Here is a 23521-nt window from a genome sequence, read left to right as displayed (position 1 = left end):
TGCAGCTTTCTGATACTGAAAAGAAACTTCAGTTATATGTGTGATGGGGTTAAAAGCTCACTGAAAACAGAGAAGCAGACGCAGTCAGAATTGCAGGTGGGGCTGGGGAGGGATGCCACTTGAGAACTTGCCTGCTAAGGAAAACGAGAGGCTCAGCTGAGGACAATCTGAGAAAGCCCCACCTCCTCTAAGAGGGAATATAAAGCGGAGGAATGGCAGCAGAACACATGGTGACTAAGAGACAGGACATGCCTTGTTTGTTCATATCCTGTTTATAAATTAACTGAGCTTCCCTAGTGTGTGAACTCCATCCGAGGCATGCAATTTTTTTGGCCTAACAGCCACTGGACATGGCACGAGAATTAAATACATTTCCTCAGAACAAAGATCTTTATTTAAACAAGCTACTGGCCATGCCCTGCATCCAGGCCTTTGTGCAAATGCTGCCTCAGACCTTTCTGTAAGGTCTAGCCCAGGGGTCGGCAACCTTCGGCACGCAGCTCATCAGGGCAATCCGCAGGTGGGCCACGAGACATTTTGTTTACGTTGACCGTCCGCAGGCATGGCCGTCCGCAGCTCCCCCTGGCCGCGGTTCACTGTTCCTGGCCAATGGGAGCTGCAGGAAACGGTGTGGGCTGCAGGGACATGCTGGCCACCGCTTCCCGCAGCTCCCATTGGCCGGGAACAGCAAATTGCAGCCACTGGGAGCTGCGGGGGGCCGTGCCAGCGGATGGTCAATGTAAACAAAATGTCTCACGGCCCGCCAGCGAATTACCCTGATGAGCTGCGTGCCGAAGGTCTGCCGACCCCTGGTATAGCCTGAGGCACCTGCCTGAGTGAAATGAAATGGAGGTGAAACACAGGCATTCTTAGGGCTGGATTTGCTATGTAAGCAGGGTCTGAATGAATGCTCCCTTGACAGCTAGCTGGGAGGGGGAGAGACTTTGGGTGTGTTTATGAAAATACAGTTTGCTCCTGCTCTGCTTAGATATTTAGCAGATAGAGCAGTGTCAAAGTAATCAATTTTGGCTGGTGTTGGGTACCAATCACTTTAGTACTGAATGCAGGGATAGTGAAATGCTGTTACCAAAATGTTGTAATTATTGTAGGAATACAGGGAAGCAGGACTGAGTTTAACCTGTCCCAAATTGGAGGAGGGTCACCTTCAGCTGAAAGAACCTTGTTAAACCAGAGGTTTGAATGCCAGAGCCCTGTGAAAGTAAGAGGTGTGTGGACTCTCCTTAGAAGTCTCCAGACTGGTTTGAGCTGTTCCTTCCCACTGTTCAAAGAAAGCTAAATAGGCTTCATTAGGAGCCTCTTTTGTTATCACTGAGCCTGCAAAGAGCTGAAAATCACTAAAAGACTTATGGGTGGAGTTCACAGCAGAGAGGCAGGTGGCAGCAGATGGTGACTGACAAGTCAGCTGGCAAATGAGTGGCTGGTGAGGCGGTGAGCAGAGTGAGTGGCTGGCGGAGAGGCACAGCAAGCAGCCACTAGGGCAGCTAGCAGAGCGGCGCAGCAAGCCACAGATGAGTGCACAATCAGTGAAGCGAGTAAGGTGCCTCCTTACCTCCACCCAGGGTGGGAGGTGAACTCTACAGATGCACCTTTGAACTCTGGGTCTGCACTGACCAAGGACAGCAACTGTGAGTGGGGTGCAGAGAAGGGACGGGCACGTTAAAGGGACTTTGGGGTTGCTGGACTTAAGAACCTGAGGGGAAAAGGACACTGCCCAACTTACTTGGGGGTGGGTCTTTTGCTCATGGATTCTGTTTATGAACCCTGTATGTGGTGTTTTCCCAAATTAACAGTGAATTACTCCCCTCCTTTTATTAAAAGTTCATTTTCTACACTCAGCCTCTGTGCTTGTGGGAGGGGAAGTTTTGCCTCTCAGAAGCACCCAGGGGTGGTGTGTAATTTTCCCAGGTTACTGGGTGGGGGCTTGAGCCGGTTCTGTGTTGTATTGATGGAAAGGAACCCCTAGATATTGAACCTGGCCCTGGTTGCTGCTGGCTTCGCCTGGCAGAAGGATTATAGCTATAACGATAATACCTTGCTCTTACATGGCACTTTTTGTCAGTAGCTCTCACAGAGCTTTGCAAGGGGGATGGAGAAACAGAGAGTGACAAGGTGTCTTGCACACAGCAGGGTGAGGAATAGAACTCAGGTCTCCAGGGCTCTATCCTTTAGGCCACGCTGTCTCCATTAACTACTCCTTAGGCCCCCAAAAGTGGCCAGCTTTTCATAAGGGGTCAGGTGCTGGATGCTGAACATGTCTGAAAATTCAGCCACAGCCAGGGACGCTGAACTCTTCTGAAAACCTGTCCCTCTCTGCCTGCCCTTGCAGAAAAGCCTCTGTAGGCATTGCTGTAGGAAGCACAGCAAGGAGGTGGCTGCTGTTTTGTTTGTCTTTGCTGCATTCAATTATAGTGCTGTGATCTCCAAACAAGAATTTTTTTCTATCAGACACGAAATGTTTATTTTGCTGGTCAACAATTAATCTGCTGCCTTTGATATGTATGGCATCTTACATATTTCTCTCTCTACTCACTCTCAAGTGACTTGATATTCCAACAGATACTTCTGCAAAAGCGGGAAGTCAGATGGCTTGGAAGCTAATTAATCAATCAGTTTACTAGATTAGCAACCTGAAAGGAATTCTGATGTGGGCCCAATTCTTCAATCTGCTGAGACATCTGCAGCCAATCATGCTTACATTACCCCATTAACAAACAGCATGTGTGCTAAGCAACACACTGAGTACTTTCACTGTTGAGAAAGCTCCTTAGCTTTTCCTGCAGTATCAAAGTTACCTATGTCTTCAGGGGGGGCAGAAATGTAACAGAAGCAAGAGCCAGCATCTTTCTGATGGAAATTTTTTGCTCTGGTGCTGAATCTTTATGTCAAAGCTTATTCTAGTGTCCATGTTTAGTTCTTAGATACTTTTATTCTTTCAGAAATGACTTTGATGGAAGCCAAGTGAAGAGAGGATTATCCTCTGGGGCTGTAAAGATTTAGCAGCTTCTAGATGTTGTGATAACTGATGCTTAATAAGATCCTACTATATTACAGAATGTCCTCTATTGTTTTCCTGTTATAGAAGGTGCTTTGGTCCTTACTTAGAACTAGAAGACTGGCGTATGTGTTTGCCCTGTAGCTTGGTGAAAGGCAAGAAGACTATAGAAGTTTAGTATCAAAGATTTGATTGCTCCTATGAGGCCAGCATTGTTTTGTTCCCCCTATGCAGTCAGTAGCAGCATAACCCCCAGGCACAGTCAGTAAAGAAATATCTGTCAAAGGGGACTTTTTTACAGGCCTGGCAGAAAAAGCCACTTCTCCCTGTGAACTTTAACATTGCACTTTATAGGGAGCTGCTAGGATCACATTAGATGAGCCTGTGGAGGAAGATCACGGTGCTAAGGGCCTATTCCCCAACCCCATTCACCATATCAGAGTGGAGCACTCGGCTCTCGGTGTCTTAAAGAAGTGGAAAGAGGAAGGGTAACTGTAGGATACACACATGTTGATCTCCTCAGCAGGCAGGGCTCAGACGAAATGATGCCCCCCTGGCAGGTTTCAGTGGGAGCTTTGTGGGTCACAGTGGGGGAATTGGGTGCCTAAGTAGCTTTGTGGATTCCAAAATTGAGCCAACAATTTGGTCACATTGTTTTTGCATGTGTGTGGCTGTGGGGAAGGTAGTTAAAAGTAGCTTTTGCAGCGACTCAGCCCATGGCATCATACCAGTGTAATCCGCAGTAGAAACATTTGCTTCAGCTATGCAGGGGAGAGACTCTCTAGGGAGTGATGTTAGAATGGATGGCTTTGAGGGATCCAAGAGAGAAACAAGAAAGTCCAGGGAAACATCCAGCTATTCAAGAGACTTTCCACTCTGTTCTCTCTGACCATTTGCACTCTGTGTCCGGAGCATTCTTGCATATGCCTGAAATATCAACATATTTGGCTCTGTTACCTTAGCTTAGGCAGCTTGGGGTGCAGACAGGGCAAAGGCCTAGATCTACAAAGAGCTTTAGGCACCTTGATTTCAATGGGAGTTTGGCACCTTTAAGGATCTAGGCCAAGATCTTTACTTCTTACCTTTCATAGACTGTGTTGAGTGTCAATGTTTTTCATCATGGCCCCAGGGCAACCGAAAGAGTTAACCTGTTGTATGTGGCGCTGGGGCACAAAATGTCACCTCTGCTTGCTGTGAATAATTCTCGGAGACCCTACAGTGACAGCAAAGGCAGGCTAATGAATGGTTTGAATTTACCATGCCTGTGGGATTGATTTAGATAAGCATCTATGTTTTCACTGGTATTCCTAGTAGATATGGGTCAAACTGCTTCAGCAAAGCATGGGGGGAAGGGGGCGCTCCTTCCAAGACTAGACTGAGGGAAATGTGTTTGTTTTTAATTCACTGACGCAAAGATCAGGTGTATTAGGTCGTCACTCTGACTCATTAGCTATATTGGCCACTGCCACCACTGAGATATTGGACTTGGTGGTTCAGAGTCAAGTGGTTTCAATAGATGTAGGCTGGCATCGCCTGTGTCAAAAATCATTTGCCAGGTCATGCAATCTATTACAGTATACATTGAAATTGAAGTTCCACAGGGACACTCAGTTTATACTAACAGCATTTCTTTTAAGATCTTGTCAAAAAATGGTTGTGTTGTGACTTGACACAACCTCCGACTATAGTGTCTTTGTTCCTGTAGAAAATAAGAAGAAAGACTATGACTGCCGTATGTGGAGAGATTAATAAGACTGGGACAGCTTGGAAAAGAGATGACTAAGGGGAGATACAATAGAGGTCTATAAAATCATGACTGGTGTGGAGAAAGTAAATAAGGAAGTGTTATTTACTTCTTCTCATAACACAAGAACTAGGGGTCACCAAATGAAGTTAATAGGCAGCAGGTTTGAAACAAACAAAAGGAAGTATTTTTTTCACACAACACACAGTCAACCTGTGGAACTCCTTGCCAGCGGATGTTGTGAAGGCCAAGACTATAACAGAGTTCAAAAAATTCATGGAGGATAGGTTCATCAATGGCTATTAGCCTGGATGGGCAGGGATGGTGTCCCTTGCCTCTGTTTGCCAGAAGCTGGGAATGGGCGACAGGGGATGGATCACTTGATGATTCCCTGTTCTGTTCATTCCCTTTGGGGCACCTGGTATTGAGCACTGTCGGAAGACAGGATACTGGGTTAGATGGACCTTTGGTCTGACCCAGTATGGCCATTCTTATGAATTAGTCTTCTTAGTGCACACTAGTGTTGTCCAAACTGTGGGTGGGCGCGATTTGTGGAGAAGTGTTGTGTCGGCATTTGAAGTGACAGTAGTTCAATTGAGGGTACATTGGCACATGGAAATAGACTCTACATCAATTTCTGATCATGCATTTATCAAAAGCACTCATAAGTCAGGAGAAGCAATACCACATAAGAAGCAACGAATGCATTCAGATACACCTCTACCCTGATAAAACGCGACCCGGTATAACACGAATTCGGATATAATGCAGTAAAGCAGTGGGGAGCCCTGGGCCCTTTAAAGCGCCACCTGAGCCCCGCTGCTTTACTGCGTTATATCCGAATTTGGGTGGAGCCCCGGACCCTTTAAATCTCCGCCCGAGCCCCGCTGCCAGAGCTCCGGTGGTGATTTAAAGGGCCTGGGGCTCCCCACAGCGGCTGGAGCACCAGGCCCTTTAAATCCCTGCCAGGGCTCTGGCAGCCAGGCTCGGGCAGTGATTTAAAGGGCCAGAGGCTCCAGCTGCTGCGGGGAGCCCCAGGCCCTTTAAATCCCCACCTGAGCCCCGCTGCCAGAGCTCTGGCAGTGATTTAAATTTATATTTATAATTAATGCAGCGTTTCTATGATGATGTAGTGTCCAAGGGAGTATGTTTTCAAGAGGTCTCCATTTTGCATCACAAAATTTGCACCTACATTTGTACACTTACTAATGAACTGTTGGAGCAAATCAGAATCCTTGTGTTGATCTTTGCATTACCTGATTTGTACCTGCAATCAGGTAGCTAAGGTGCAAGTGCCAAGACCTGTGACCGAAATCTAAATTTTATGGGCAAAAATTGCACCTGGAAAAGAGAAATTATCCTTTTATCTGGGGCAAAAATCTGTCTGGGGATTGGTCCTGCTTTGAGCAGGGGGTGGACAAGATGACCTCCTGAGGTCCCTTCCAACCCTGATATTCTATGACTCTCTTGAAAATCCGGTGCATGAGAGAGGCTATTGATGCCCTCCCAAATGACCTGCACTGGGTTCATAGATATCCCAAGTACAGCAGGCAATATTATATACCTGGCCTATTAAACCAAAAGCAGTTTTGCTCTACGTTGTTGTAGCCTGGTTTGGATATAAACCAAGCAAAGTTATATAACACAGAATGTAGCTTAGAGGCAAGTGCCGAACAGAAAACTAATGATCGAACCAAAGTCAATCAAGTATTTAATGGAGAAGTCAATGCAGCACTGAATGTTCCCATGCAAAACTGCCTGGTAATAGCTCTAGCATGTATACCTGAATATCCAGTCTGTTTCCCAGAGATCAGCACTTTGCAGGCACCTATAAATCATGGAGAGAAGAAAAATATATAGTGATGGACTAAGCAAGAAGCTTCATCTCCAGGAAATATACAAACAATGGAAGCAAGTGTTCAAACTCTTCCTGTCCCCCAAATACAGACATGGTTCATGGAAATTTATTCCACAGTTCTCTGTCAGAACTTCAGTGGTCTCTTTGGCAGCTGCTGGTTCACAGAAAAATCTGGGACATAAAATCCATCCCTCGAACGTCTTAAAATAATGAGCAAACATGTAAAAAAAAAAAAAAAAGTACATAAATAAATTAAATAAGTGCTTTGTTCACCAATGATACTGCCCAAGAAAACAGGTTTACATTCATCTGAGAAATTAATCTTAGAGAATAATTCAAAGATCTCTACTAATTAAGCCACATAAATGCAAATGTGTGAATCAATTTAGTTTAATAGGCGAGTAATGTTATTTTACACTTAAATATGAAACGATTATTCAAAACACATCTGTGGAGTTTTACAACCCCTGCAGAGGATAAGTCCTGAAATAATGCCTTGGGAAAGAATACAATGTGACCTTCGACACACTTGGTGCAATCTCATCTATTTAATTATTTCACACAACTACCCACACTAAAACCCAAACTAAATACATAATTAAGTGTCTCTAAGAGTCTTAAATGAATGTGCCATCGCAATCTGACATGTAATCATTTTGGTTTGTCTCGGTTTAGCCCTACTGGTTCACTGTCACACTTTCTGCTTTAGAAAGCAAGATGCTTAATCTGTTTTCCCCCCTGTGCACAAGTCCTTTTTCTACCAGCATGCTTCTGCTAAATGGTTGCCAAATACCTGCCTGACAGGCTGGCTGATCTGTGAGCATGAGTTCTGTCTGATGGCAACGTGATGTGTGCCAACAGCACCCTCTGGATTTTTCATAAGAGATTAACTTCATTAGTGGAGAAATGCATTAACTATATTTGCTCCCAGCACCAACTTTAGAAAATAGACTGTACACCTACAGCCTAAATGCCTGGACACATAGGCAGCATCACCTAATGGGTCAGCAGCATTTATTTAATAAGTAATACAGGTGCTCGAGGGAGGAGATAACCGCTGTCTTTGCTCAAGTCAGTACTGAACATTATCTTTCCGCATGTGGGATATCCGGGCATGTTGGTCTCCTAAACCCTTGGTCCATTGTGAGGGGAGCACCTTTAACCAAGGCAGGGGGTAGATTTTCAAAGCACCGTGTGGAGGACCAGCTGCGCAAGTAAAACAGTCACTAGGAGATGGTTGGCTAGAATGCTTTGTTACTTTATTTTCATCTCAATGGGGAGAATTATCAATAATAATCATCCTTGACCCCCATTCCACCCCCACTCCAAAATACAAAGTTAGGCGTAGCAAATAACACATGGGGTTCCAGGAAAGCTGTCCATGAGTAATGAAAAGCACAGCTAACTTTGCCACCACTAAAATAAATTGAAGCCGTTCAAAACAATGGCTTTTAAGGTTAATCTGTGATAAACAGATAAACCAAGAATGAGAGCGCAATGTCTATAGAAAGAGCAAATGAGGGTGAGGGATATGAAGAGTAAGCTCTGGGATCCATAGGCCAGATTTAAAAACAATGGAGTTATGCTGGTTTCTACCACCTAAGAATCTAGCCCTGTACATATTTCAGAAACTGATTTTGATCTCATCAGACTTTTAAAGTAAGAAATAGTCGTCTACTTTGTTTATTGTTCATTAACGCATTAGATAAGGCTTTTTCATTAACGTTCTGGTTAGTGTGCTTTTAAAATAAACGGAATCCACAGAAAGCAGCAATCAGCTGGTAGATATTACCATTTCTTATAACCAAACTGGATGAATGCTCCTTACAATAATCTCGGTCCATTTCTCTAAAACAAGGTTGCAAGGATCAGGAAAGAATTTTCCCAGCCTGCACATCATTGAATCATTGGTCAGGTGCTTTAATGGGGTTTTTTCGCCTTCCTCTGAAATATCCAGACACAGGTTGCTGGACTTGATTGAGTCACTGATCCAATCTGTTATGGTGAATCTTATGTGCCTATAAGAATTACTGCAAACTCTGCATAAAAAGGAAGATCAAGCCACACTATTAGTCACACATACAGTAAAACTTGTAAAAGTAAAATGGCAAAAATACACATTTAACTCATTCAGTTCCATGCCCAATTGTGTCAAGACTGAGATCCCAAAATGGAGAGATGTTTGACCTATCCAGCTTTTCAATCTGAGTTCTTTATTTGGGGAAAAATTCTCTGCCTGTCACCATGCGCCAATGTCAATGCATCAATCACCTTGATATCTAAGCACCAAACACAAGAATCAAAATATCTCCATGTCCTCCTAGCAGGCCCATAGTCTAAGTTCCTCCTTCAATGTAGGATTCGTTCATTAATCTTCTTCAGAGGGATATATAAGTCACTGGTCAAGGGCAGGCTTTTGTAAAGAGATGGTGCATCTTATGTTGTGTACAACATGAACCTTTCTGGGCCTCCTGCACTTGAGAGCTCCTCAGATGGGCATCCATCAGTCAAAACATGTTCCACCAAGCTACAGATATCTTCAGCCAGGGTAAAATAAATGCCAGTAAAGGTTGGTGAGAGAATGAAAACTCTTTTGTGATTTGTCAACTCATTCATGTTTGTTTTTAATAGAGAATGATTTTCAAGTGGCTACCACTACCACTGCATGTTAATTGTTTTAATGGGTGTGTTTTATGGCATATTTTGTTCACTGAGGCTAAATATTTTCCCATCAGCTAACTTGTCTTTATTATGCTTTACAACTGTCCATTTTACTCAGCCTGTTCCGAGTGGCTAGGCAGCAGTTCTGCAGAAAAGGACCTAGGGGCCGGGCTTACAGTGGATGAGAAGCTGGATATGAGTCGACAGTGTGCCCTTGTTGCCAAGAAGGCCAATGGTATTTTGGGCTGTATAAGTAGGAGCATTGCCAGCATCTCAAGGGACGTGATCATTCTCCTCTATTTGGCATCGGTGAGGCCTCATCTGGAGTACTGTGTTCAGATTTGGGTCCCACACTACAAGAAGGATGTGGAAAAATTGGACAAAGTCCAGAGGAGGACAACAAAAATAATTAGGGGGCTAGAGCATATGACTTATGAGGAGATGCTGAGGGAACTGGGATTATTTAGTCTGCAGAAGAAAAGAATGAGGGGGAATCTGATAGCTGCTTCCCACTACCTGAAGGGGGGGTTCCAAAGAGGATGATCTAGACGGTTCTCAGTGGTAGCAGATGACAGAACAAGGAGTAATGGTCTTAAGTTGCAGTGGGGGAGGTTTAGGTTGGATATTAGGAAAAACTTTTTCACTAGGAAAGTGGTGAAGCACTGGAATGGGTTACCTAGGGAGATGGTAGAATCTCCTTCCTTAGAGTTTTTAAGGTCAGGCTTGACAAAGCCCTGGCTGGGATGATTTAGTTGGGGATTGGTCCTGCTTTGAGCCGAGGGTTGGACTAGATACCTCCTGAGGTCCCTTCCAACCCTGATAGTCTATGATTCTATGTTCCCTCCCATCTGATGTTGACATTTGATCTGGCAGTGGAAACACAGAGGGTATAGAATGCTATGGAAAGCAAAGACCATGTGGACTCATATTAGTCTAAACCACAGCCTGGAAATGTGTTATGCATATACATTAGTCAGTGAAAGAGTTCTGCTTGGCAAATCTACCAGTCCAAAGGCCAGATGCTCTTTTCTTTCCCCCCACTAATGACTGTTCAAAATAATAGCTGCTTATGCATTGTCATGACTTGCTACACAATATATCAATGAAGAAATATTTCAACAAATGAAGGGGTACCAGTAGTGCTGACACACAACAGACTCTGCAATAACAGAAGCGAATGTGTCATCATAAAGCAGTAATTGATGTTTTAGGATGTCATTATTTCTGAGGGCAATAAGTTGCTTCAAATTCCAGCAAACCAGGACAATGCTACATCAGAAACTTCATGTTGCTTCTCAGCAGAATAATTCTAATATCTGATGGACTTCAAAGGACATTACAAACTTTAGCCACTTAAGAGCTGGTTTCCTTGCAACTGAAGTGTAGACCACACTGAGACAGAACATGGCAACAGTGTGACGGTGCACAGAGAGACTATGCAACAGCTTAGGACAGGAAGTGAAAGAGAATATCATATCCAATTGAAATGATAAAGAAATGGAGGTATATAGGTTGTAACAGATAATAGTGGGTGAAACCTTAAGAATCTCCATATTTGAGTTTAGAAAAGCAGCCAAAAGGTCTGGTAACAGTCTGATTAGAACCGCCTGGACTGCTTGAGTTACAGAATTGAGCTGGAAATCCCAGCAAAACAGGATTTCTCATAAGATCTCTGGCATATTAATCTTGGTCCAGCCAAAAAAAAAAAAAACCCACACATACACAAAATTATATTTGTGGTGTTTTGGCTGTTCTTTTACCAGTCCCTGGTGGAACCTAGAAGTGAAGACAGAGAGAGAGAGATTTCAAAACCTTCAAAAGCTTCCCTTTCAATTTAGTTATAAATTTTCAGGGTGCCGAGGTTTCTTATATTTTATGCACCTATTGTCTCACTGTGCAAATTACTTGAACTGGAATGGACACGGACACAAAGGCTAACACCTGTAACCATGCATATCATGACACCAATGGAGCTAAATATATATCCAACATTTCCAGAGTTACCAGTAATTTGGGCTGTCTCCATTTTTGGGTGTCCAAATACCTTAAGGAACTTGAGTTTCAAAAGACCCAGTGCTATCTGAAAATCAGATCTCTTTGAGATGTTTCAAGTTGGACTTCCAAAAGCACTAGTCTCTTTGGGAAATCTTTATAAATATTGAGAAACCCAGAGTTCTGAGTTAAATTAGTGATCAATAGAGTTGTTAAGGTTTTATTCCCTACTGCTTTGCATCACTGCATATCCACTGACCCAGAATGTATTGCTAATAGGCAAAATTAAATCTAATTAATAGCATGAAATGTGTGAGCACTAAGCAGTGGGCTCTATGCGTGATAAATACATGACAATCTGGAGTCCATGTTGGACTCTTGGATGCAATTATGGCTGTTGAGTAGGGCTGGCAGGTGTCCAATTTTCGACCAAACACCCAGTCAAAAAGGGACCCTCCCCAGCCTGGCAAAAATGAGTGAGTGAGTCAGGGTGGGGGGGAGTGAGTGGGGCAGAGCCTCAGAGAAGAGGGGGGGGAAAGGGTGTTCAATTTTGTTCGGTCAGAAAGTTGGCAACCCTAGTTGGGAATGTCAAGTTGATCCCCCGGTGGTCTTGTGTAAATGTGGTACTTCTATGGAAATGATTCCACAACATGTTCATTCACTATTTGGTGCTCTCGTGTACTCACACATCTCTCCCCTTGCACAATCTCCTTCCAGACTTGAGGTCCTTCATTGTCACTAGATGTTGCCATGACAAAAGAGACATTAAATATTCTATATTTCTCACCCACCACAAGGAACTTAGCAAAGCTGAATGAACAGAGAGTACACTAGACTGAGAATGGATTCAGCATGCAATCTGGATGCACAATGTGAAGGCTCAATGTATTTGAATGTCTCATGAATAAGATGATATAGCCATTCATCAACCAGAACTTAAGCTATCTGTGGTTTCTTGTTACAACAGAAGCTTCTTGTTTCCCTGAAACATTTTATTTCCCAACATTATTTTCTGTGAATAATTTTATCAGATTCCTTCACATTTGTTCACTGTCCTTCTTTCCCTTGCATGGTGAAAAATTGCACATCCCCAGTTGTTATTTAGGGGTGATATTCACCCGCTTTATAGACATCTATGCACAAAGTCCATGCACCATTTAAATTCCACTCAAACCCTATTTTGTGGATTGAAGTAAAATGTAAGAGCTGCATAAGCCTTGAGCTGTCCGTCTACAAAAAAAATGATTTAGAATGAAATCTCCTTAGGGCTCTATGACCTGGTCTTACCGTCTACATCAGGAAAGCACCTGGACCACTGTTGGCACTACACAGAGAATTATATTTAGAAAGAAACTGAAAGCACCATAATTGTGTTGAGATTTGTCACCTCATTTTTTCCAGGATTTACAGAAGCTATTTCCACCTGGTAACTAAACAGGATAGCAGTAAAATACTTCCTTTGAATGACACACAAAGCTGTGTCGCAAATAATGAGGCCCAATGCAAATAGGATGACGTCTTAGTTAACCGCTCGGTTCTTGCTCTTGGCTGTGACTAAGTGGTATCCTCCAATGTCTTTCTCCTCCTGCATTTTCTGTTTAGCATGTCTGTCTAATTGAACCAAGAAGTAGGGATGCTCACTTCAAACTCTGAGCATTTCCAGGAGCTGTCTACAGTTTTGAGCTGTTGAAAATTTACAGAGAAAGAAAAAGCCCCTCAGAAGCATTCAGCCACCCTGTACTTATTAATGTGTCAGAAATGACATGGTAAAGGTAATGGGGCCATTACACTATCACGAAGAATAAGGGCACAGTCTCTCCCCCGTGGATTGATGCTGGCCCAGATTCTTTAGTTTCTCCATTTGAATGTATTAAGAGAACTGAATGCAGGTGAAAGGTGGTTTGCAGCTCTAGAGATTGGAATCCTCTATTTCTCCACAGAGCAGTGATGACACAGGCAATGTACAAATCATGTGCCTCAGCCCTTTTCTGGGAATTCAGTCTTATATATAAAGCCCTTTTGAACTAAGTAAGACTTCCCAACAATTGTCATTTCGAGTGGCCATTGATGGTGGCTTTACTGCTAGAAACTGGACTTAGACCATCAACTCATTTCACCACAGACACCAAGTGGTAGGTAATGACTGTTGTTCATTACTGACATGGGCTTGATTCGAAAGAGAGGCTCCATATCCCATCCAGGAGCCTTCCAGCTCCTGTACACACACACAAACGCACACCTGTTACGATAGTTAAAAAGAAATAATCAGAGAACTTCACAGTCTGTCAGCTATGGGCCACTGACTCTTTGAACACAGTCGTGTGTCCCAAATTCATTCTATATGGTGCTCTAAAGGCCAAATATGTATCTGGCCTCCTTTATTGAGCCCACAGTCATTACCGGGAGAAAAAAAGGTGAGGGCCAAAATGATTAGTGTACCTCGGCATAGCTCCACTCAGATCATGCACACGAGTTAGTAAGATAAAGGTGTGTAAGCAATTGTACAAACAGACATTCAGTTACCTGTAGTACAATGTGTGCATTAAAGGAGGCCCTTTGAAAACATGGCCCTAAATATTACTAAGTTAGGTCTTTAGCCAAAATAACTGCATTCTAAAAGAACTCGGCTGCTCCTTCAGTTGATAGCCAGAAAAACCAAAGAATTATTTGCTTTAGTAAATCCCAACTGAGGATTTTTTTTCACTGACATAGAAGCAAGGCAAAAGCAAAATGTGAAAGTGAATTATTATAAGTTATGGGCTCCAGAGCCATCATTTCACTTCCCTCCGAGGTTACATACAGTCCTGTGGTTTCTGACTGCAGGGTCTGGTCCTGTTTATTATCCATCTGCTTCAGATACATGTAGGTTTCCATGAACTCTGTACACTGTGACTTCTTCAATGAAGTCTGACCAAACATGTTTTTAAATATTTTATTGGTAAGGGGAAAGGATTTAATGTATTTTCAACCCAAACCATCTATAGAATGAAATCCTTCCCCTCCACAGAGATTGACACAGTTGAGTAGGGAAATTTGCATTGCTGGCTTCAAGTAAATTAAAGTACGCTTCACTTTTTCCAAAAATGGATTGACATTTTCCATGAAAACCAAGGGCAGTTTCCACAGATGAAAATCTGCCATTTCGCTCCAAAGAGTTAGTTTTGATGCAAATATGCTACAATTTCCCTGCTTAAAACAAAATCCTATAAATGCACATTTTTAAAAAAAGATATTTTGACTCCTAATTAATATAGAGTCAGAGCCTGAGGAGCTGTATTTAGCATAGCTCCACTGAAGTAACTATGGCGGTGCCAATTTACCCCGGCTGAAGTTCTGAAAAATTACAGGAAATTGAGTACTTGGGTATACAAGTGTTAGGATTCGTATTTCCAATTAATTGCTGACCCTCTAAAAACAAGATTCAAGTTGAGGCTTATTCATAATAGCCTTTTTTTTTCTTCTTTCAAAAATGTATGTGGAGCTGAGACATTATTTAAGATTTTTTTCCCCACTTGACATATTTAGACTAGCTACTAATCAAGGAAAGAAATAGCATAAGCAAATTTCAATGGTGGATGAAGATTAATTGCTACACGTTGGTAGATTGTTTCCCCCCTGACTGCTAATCTACACTGAAACGTTGTGTTTTTGTTTTCATTTAACTGGAACGTGCCAAGCAGACACTAGCTGAAGTTGTGTGGTAGACATACAAGTAATTCGTTATGTACTGCAGTCTTACATTAACAAAGTTCCCCAGAAGCCAAGTGGAACCAGTTGTCTTACAGTGTGGTCACATTTGTTAACAAACTTTTCAACTGAGCTGCTGTTTTCCCCACTTGAGTCACTGATTTGCCCTGGCCGTAACATTGTTGTGGGTTTGGGGTTTCTTTGTTTGCGATTTTTTTTTTCCTTCCAAAACTCCTGAGGAATATTCTGTGTCATGGCTGAAATATGCATCAGAAAGTTTCAAAGTCTATGAACCAGCTTGAGGAACTTAAAAGTAAATGTGATGCCTTGGAAAAGGCTATTCTCATGCACATGCAGAAAAATGTCTGTGTTCCTATAAAGAAAAAGAAATGTTTGGGGGTTACACAATATGGAAGGCTTATGTAAGTAATGAGGAAAAAGTGGAATATGCTACTGTGACCTCTGATCAGCTCATAACAGGTCCATCAAACCAGACACAAAATCCAAACCTGTCATAGTCTATATTTTCCCACCATGCAGGGGGGAGAAGTTAATTGTGAGAACTGACAAGTGAGAATGAGGAACTACAAAGGTTTATCGTATTTCAAAATAATTCACACTAGCCAGGTGAACTTTCTTCCATTGAACAACTGTCTTCAAAGGAATTTTTATAGTGAATTCCAAGGCTTTTTTTCTTGCTCAGAAGCCATCATGAAAATCAACCCAAAGATAGCAGACCACAAACTGAACGTGAATCAACCGTGTGATGCTATTGCGAAAAAGGCAATTGTCATTCTGGGCTGTATTAACAGATGTCTCATATGTAATGCACTGGAGGTAATTGCTCCATTCTGCTTGGCACTAATGAGGCCTCAGCAGGAGTACTGTGTCCAGTTTTGGGTACCACGCTTTAAGAAGATGTAGACAAATTGGAGAGAGTCCAAAATAGAGCAAAAAAATGATGAGATTTAGAAAACATAACCTGTAAGGAAAGAATTGGTCCTCTCTATAGAAGAGAAGGTTGTAGGTGGACATGATAACAGTCTTTAAATATATAAAATAATGTTGGAAAAATGACAATGATCAATTTTATAAGCCTATATAAGAAAAAGACCCCAAAATGGGTACTGTTCCTATAAAATCGGGACATCTGGTCACCCTAAGTGGAGGTTGTCTTGTGATGACTCCCTGGTGCACAGGTTTTATAACACAAGCATCAAAGAGCATGCCCCCCTTGTCAGCTGTCTCAGTAGAGAGGCTGAGGGCTGGGCTTTCCTAATCAACGCTAAGACACCTAGTTGGGGCACAAAGGGGAAGCTCCTACCACCACTTCTCTGTTGTACCTTCTGCATGTATTGGTGGAGCACTTCTGTCTCCAGTGCTGCCAGTGACGAGCATCGAACTCGCAAGAGCACTGCTCAGTCATGGAGGTGGAATTTTCAAAATGCTCAGACATGGCTTAAATTTCTCCCCATTGTAGACAACATGGTAAAATTCCCACTAACTTCAGAATATGACCGGCATGAAGCACTTTTGAAAATCCCACCCTAGATTTACGCAGACACATACACACAAAATTAAGACAGAAAACAATTAATTCAATGAAGATAAGATACTTACCAACTTTGGGCCAGTTCTTATAGACACCAGAAAAAATCCTGAACCTGGACACACCTACTATGTGAAAAATGTGACGTTCTCCAAAAGCATTGTCAAATACCTGCTGACAAGCAATGAGCATATTAATAGATACTGGATTTGCAGTTACACAATATGGCATCCATACAGACTTCATCTTCATCACAGCCACATGTGGTTGTGTCTCATCTTTCGGTCCCTCGCCAGGATTCCGCACTAAACAATATTTAGTGCAAAAATTAAAATCAGTCACATACTTGTAGGACTTCCACAATAAAGCAAGATCAGAGCAATGGAAACTCTGACTCAGACTCCCTGTGTCACAGCCATCAACACATTTTTCCATCTGGAAAAATATGGGCTTAGCAGGGTACCTGGAAAATTAACAAGTCCAGGTGCTAATGGACCTAAGGGAAAACAAATTCTGTAGTTGAAGAACACACTGCATAGCATCCTCCCTACCATCGAAAGTACAGAATTAAAGCATCACTGCTATTAAATTATGGAGTCGCATGCAGCACTTCATTCTGTGTGCTACACATCCCTATACAGAGGGCCATCCCAAGGTGTATGCACCACTTATGTCCCACTTACGCTCTATTTTGCACATCATGAGCATTGCCCTTTGTGAACACTTGTAGAGGAAACGTCACAATGGAAATTGTGTGTCAGCAGTTATGGGCTCAGCAATCCAGTGCAGTCCCAAATCACCATTTCATCCAAGTTTCATCAGCTCAAAGGAAAGTGAGAGATGAAGGGAAAAGAGGGAATAATTTTTTTTAATTAGCATTTCCTAACTAAAAAACATCCCTTGTAGAGGCAGTGGTTGGGGGCAAGGAGTGAGGAGACCTGGGTTTTGTTCCAAGCTCTGCCATTGATCTGCTCTGATTTTCAGCAAGTTGATTTTCCACTCTGTGCTTCAGTTCCCCATCAATAAAATGCGGCTACGTTCCTTTGTAAAGTCTGTGGATAAGAAGCGTAGAGAACTAAGTGTTTATTGTTAGAAAGAGGCTTACCCTTCTGACACCTTCGTGTTTTCATTGAATAAGGCACTGAAGCTAATGAACACATGAGGCAGAACCAGAAATGTTTGTATTTTTAAAAGATCCAAGGTAACAAGGAGGAAACGATGAAATGCAATGGATGGAAAGTCAGCCTGTTTAGGATGTCATGCACTTTGCTAAAGCACATGGAAGAAAGTGGTCAGTGGGCCACTGCATCAATTTAATAATTCCTGGGCATGGAAAAAATGCTATGAAATCCCTTAGAGGGAAAACTCAGCCACTGAAGAAGATGGAAAGAAATACAAACAGAATTAGCAACATGGTGTTTTGATTGTTGTAGTTTAGGAAATGTGGAAACTGAGGAAATTAGATGAAAGGAGAACTGAATCAAATTATCCTTTTCAGCCTAACCATTTACACAAATTAGATGTTGGTGGACTCCCAGGGGAGATTCATATTCCCATGTATGCATCAGTGCTCAGTTTACGAAGTAGTACATTAAAAGAACCAGGGTGGTCTTTTTGTTCTCATGCCTTGGTCATGTTACTGGGCCCATAACAATCTGTCTACTTTAAACTGAACTGAAGAACAGGAAATGTCACTGCTAAATTTGCACAGGCCTCCATTCTCAATGCTTTCTCAAAGCAGAGGTTCTCTGCTTGTATCACTCTGTTGGCCATTGAATAGGACAGGAATCCTCTGTCTTAACAACATAAAGTTTCTAACAGCATAAAGTGCAAGAGTTTTCCTTATTGACTTATTGACCGAAAGAGCTACCGCTTCAGGCACTGAGTTCTAAAGCAGATAAAGATAATTTTAACAAGACAAACTCAGTTTTCCTAGGTATTCCAAGAACTGAAGGAGAGCGGAATGCATACATTTCCCTTTCTCTGTTTTGTTTTTTTAATAATTCAGGCTCACTGTACCTTGAACTCCTAATCTAATCAGGCTACTTTAATCTCAAGTCATTTACCATTGAACAGACCATATGACACCAAAACAAGAAAGTATTTGCCTCAGACCTCTGATTTTCTTACCAAGGAATAAGGAGACTCCTTTCCCTCCATCCCTACTACTCAATCTCCCACAATGCCTAATCAAAAAGATGAGCTTTATACCATGTGTGGAAGGCCAAACAGATTCAGGTTGTTTCAGTCCAAGCAGGTGAGTGGACTCAAAAGTCAAGGGACCCTCACAGACTTTGCTTGCCAAGATCTCACATTTACCATTACTTGTAATCGCAGTAAATTGGCATGAGACATTATCTCATGCAGGATGATCCTAAGCCATTCAAGGCTTTATATGTCATCTAAATCCAGCTAAGAAGCTAACCTATTCCTCAGTTATCTTAATGAGAAGTGTTAGGCAAATACCTGGAAACCCGTTATGGTCTCTGCCATCTCCTGTGAGTAGTTCAGCCAACCCACCATATTCGCCTCAGTTTTTTCCAGACTGAGGTTCAGCCACGCTCTGTCCCATGCCCAAATCTCAGTCAAACACCAAAAGTGCCATCAAGGCAGAAGAACAATTACTCAACATAATCTTTTGAGATAAAGCTGCTTAAGGGCTCAGGCCATCTCTTTGCACAGATATGTCAGCAGCAATACCTTCTGTCCATACAGGCCTGATATGTACCTTTTCCTCATGGCCAGTAGTTCTGCACAAGGAAAGTGTCTATTTAATGAAAGCTCCACTCCATTCCTATAAAATTACACTAGGAATCCTATTCCCCCACATGTCCTAAGAAATCCAGTTTGTGTACGCAGGCAAGTACAAACCATAAATGCTGAGTAAACACGGAGGAAGAGCTCATCCAAACATGAACATGTTGCCAACCATGGATAAAGTGCATCTGATTCTTCTGCTAAGGAGGGAAGTCAAATTATACCTCAATCTGTAAACAGAATGAGTACATTTTGTTCACTTTCCTGTTCTTATAATCAATGTATTATGAAGAGCTGCCATCAGTGGAGGGTTGTACAATCAGCAGTAAAAAGAGTATAAGCAAGACTAGCCTTACTAAGGAATTGACTTGAGGACTATATTCACTTGATATCCAGTTAACTGTCCTGATCCACCATTGTTGCCTGGAAAAAAACAGACTATTATTGAAAACTGCTCTGCTAGTAACTGTGTGTGTGTATGTGTTTATAATATATAATATATAACTGTGTATATGGTGTAAATACACATTTGTAAGCAAATAATATGTACTGTATGTAAGCAAATATAGAACTATTCCAGCTCTAGCGTAGTTTCATGAAAGTTCTCCAACTAGTCTTTTATGATTATTATTATCATTTGAACACAAATTTCCCTTTCTTTGCTGGCAGTCTCCCCTGGTAATTACAGCAAATAAAAGGTGGGTGGGGAAGCCATCTTAATTCAATCACCATCAGTTTGTTGACTTTTGACTTAGCATGTTTCACACTTCAACATGAAGAAATTTACAGAAGCCCAGGTAGTGCCATGGCATCTTTACATGTAAGAACCACTTCAGGTGATTTTACTAACTCTCCACTTTGGGCATTAGAAAGGGACCCCAGTTTAAGACAGAGTTCAAAATTGGCAGCTCATCTCCGAATGTTCTTGTCCATGATATCTACAAAACATATTATGAAAATCCAGGGGCTATCAAAATCAGAATGCTAAAGCTTTTGAACAAACCTGTATTTCACCTGTCTCTAATCAGCTCCTTCCCAAATATCCAGAGTTAGGTTCTAAATTCCCCAGTGCAGAAAACAAAACAAAAAATAGGAGTTTAATTTTCTTGGCTCCCAATGTCAACATGAAGGAGACTGCATCATTGTGTTCAGCTCATGTTGTTAATACACATGCTTACAAGTGTCTCATTCAATGTATTTGCTCAAAGTGCTTCCAAAGAGAGACAAAAGAGAAAAGAAACCACCAGGTTTCTGGGTTTAATGTATGTGATCTGACAACACACATCTATAAGGTTTTCTATAGAAACACACAATTCTGGCAGTGTTCACTAGAACTTTAGTTCTCTTGGTTTCATGTGGATCTTACTCAATATGCCAGAGCATTGCTTGGAAATAAATACTTTCACGCCATTCTGAGTGAAAATATCAAGGTCTGACATACCTTCTTATAAAGCTACTGTAAATTGGAATACTTTCTAATGTCTCTACTCAGACATACTGAGAATCTTCCAGTGCAATTGGCTTCTGGTTTGTTTTGTTCTTTAAATATGTCTGCCCGATTTATACTGTCCCAGATCGTCAGCTGGTGTAAATTGACATAGCTGTACTGAAGCCAACAGAACTATACTAATTTACCGCAGCTAAGGATCTGGCCCATTATTATCAACTCCTCATGAGAGGCAGCCTGGTCCAGTGGATAAGCACTAGACTGAGCTCTCTTGTGGCTACTGTAATATAAATAATAATAATGTTAGAATCAAAAAGTCTGTTGCCTTTCCCATAAGTTAACTGTTACCTTGAAAAAGATCTACCTGAAACTGGCTTACCATCCCATTCAAGATGGCTCCATTTGACCCCTACATGACACAGCCAACTAGAGTGACCAGACGGCAAGTGTGAAAAATTGGGACAGGGGGTGGGGGCTAATAGGAGCCTATATAAGGAAAAGACCCAAAAATCGGGATTGTCCCTATAAAATCGGGACATCTAGTCACCCTACAGCCAACCTTCATTGTTGTCCTTACCGTATGACCTATAAAACGTAGATACAACGACATTCATCAAAGGGTGAGGAATTATTCGTCTCATAGCTATGCACATCCAAATGTGCCATGCATTTGCTTGCACGGAATGGGGCCTGCTTCCATTTACAGCAATTAATCACTATTGCATCAACTGTTTCATGATTAGGAACAGAACAGATGTGTTTCCACTAACAGGTCCCCAAGTGGACCTTATCCAACGTCTGTGAAGTTAATGGAGATTACATTGCCTAAGTAAAGTTTTAATTTTCAGCATCCTCCCATTTCTAGCCACACTACCAAGCAAGCAAACAAAATAAAGTGGGAATCCTGTTAGAGACAGAGTTACAGTATGCAGGAGAAACTTACTGCCAAATAATAAAATGTGTCCACTCATTTAATGTGATTAGTAATAGCTAAAACTTGCATTGGTATTTTTACAAGGATCTGAAATAAAACTTTAAAATAAGCATGCAGACCTCTTTATACTATGGTGGTAATTCCAGGTTCTAGACTTCCCCCAATTAATCTCAATATTTCAGCAATGAAAGGGAGTGGCAGCTGGCTCCATGGGAGAATGTCTGCCTTCAAAATATTGTTCCATCTCAGGAAGTTTTCACACGCAGCGGTTGCCATTAAAAAGTCAACGCTTCTAACAGTGGCAAGTATGAAGCAAACTTTTGGGTGCTATAAAAATAATGACTAACTAATGATGGTAATAATAACAGTTATTGCACAGTGGCATTTTATCTATCTTTCTACCTTAGGGTTTTATCCTGCTGCCTGTCACCATAGTATCTGAGGACCTTCCCTTTAAAATTAAGAGCAGTAGTGAGGTTCCTAGTGGAATTTATAGAGTCTCTGGCTCTTCCATCTTTCGAGAGTAAAAAACTAAATGCTGATGGTAAGTAGAAGAAATGTCAAATTGTGGGTGGTGGTCTTGCTACAGCGGTAAGGTTTTTTTCAAAGAGGAAGATTTTGCAGCATTTCCTAACACTGGTCAGATTAAGGTGGAGTCACCTGATCTTCTCTGGAGGTCTTTACTATTGTTATTATTTATTATTTGCAGTATGGTAGCACTGAGGAGCCCTAACCAGATCCTCACAGTTGAGGCTATTTTGTCCCCAGTAGAGTTGGTTGGGAATTTTTCTAAGAAACGTCTTTTCATCAGAAAGTGTTGATTTGTAGAAACTGAAACTTTTCATAGGAAAGGGTCCTCTTCAATATATTTCTCAACTCAAAATATTTTTGAAAAAAGTTTCAAGATTGTCAGAACATTCCATGTCAACATTTTCAAAACAAAAATTCAGTTTCTGTGGTTCAAAATGACGTTTCATTTTGAAATTGAAACTATAGTAAAAATGTTTTAAATGGTGGTAGAAATCAAAATTAAACAGTTCAAAATCATCAAAACAAACAAATCAAACTTTGATTGAGTTTAACTGATTTTTTTAGATTTTTGGTTCATGGAAAAAAATTGAGATTTCAAATTTTCTCTCCTATTTGGGACAGATTTTTTTCTTTTTAATTTCACCAATTTGGTGGGATGGGAAAACCACCTAGTTTTCTAGTCCCCACCTCTCATGGACTTTGAGCTCTACATTGTCCCAGAGGAGTGGAGCTATCTCAGCAGTTTATACATCGTAATTGGTCTTTAATATAGCTGGAGCTTGAGCTATTAATTGCTTCAAAGGTTAGGACCAAAACCTTAAATTAGCATCTGAAAATTACTGGCTGCCAGTGGAGGAACTTGAGCACCCGCTTGATGTGACTGCAGCAGCCTACATCTTGGAGGAAGTAGACAGCTGAGATGCTACTCTTGTTCCTTATACATAGAACAGAAAATAACGGAGAGATCTTAGATCTGTTTGGGTTTTATTGGTAGAAGCTGACATTTTAATGGCAAGCTATGTGTGTGAGTGTGTGCGCTTGCATGCATGCTTGTGGTGTCCCTGTGTCTTCACAGTAGTCCCTTATGGATCAGACCTTCAAGATCTGTTACAAAAAGGATATAGGGGTTTTTTTAAATATCCTCTAGATTTTCATAGATGTGACTCAAACCTCCTCCCTGGTGCTTAGTAGCTTCTCCCCAAGCTCTCTGTGCATGGGTTGGGTCCTGGGTTCTTTTTTGTGATGCCTGGTGTCTCCACACAAGGTAACTCCTCATTGTGGCTGTCACAGGAAGGGTGCTATCCTTTGTGGAAACTGCATAATGCTACCACTGCTGGTAACAAGTCTA

The 23521-nt window shown here is 41.7% G+C and overlaps 1 long non-coding RNA gene across 2 annotated transcripts in view; it reads left to right on the top strand.

Moving 5' to 3' along the window:
- Positions 1-1243: 1243 nt before the first annotated feature.
- The window catches only part of LOC120383835, a 54691-nt gene continuing 32413 nt past the window's right edge, over positions 1244-23521 (top strand). The window contains exons 1-2 of one of the 2 annotated variants that reach the window (XR_005588546.1): positions 1244-1646; positions 22050-22186. This is a non-coding gene — a long non-coding RNA (uncharacterized LOC120383835). The remainder of the gene's footprint in view (positions 1647-22049; positions 22187-23521) is intronic. The other variant, XR_005588547.1, reaches the window with a different exon arrangement.

This window comes from Mauremys reevesii, linkage group 15, assembly GCF_016161935.1.
Source record: "Mauremys reevesii isolate NIE-2019 linkage group 15, ASM1616193v1, whole genome shotgun sequence".
In the NCBI taxonomy this organism is placed as follows: Eukaryota; Metazoa; Chordata; order Testudines; family Geoemydidae; genus Mauremys; species Mauremys reevesii.
This window is presented reverse-complemented; position numbering and strand designations above follow the sequence as displayed.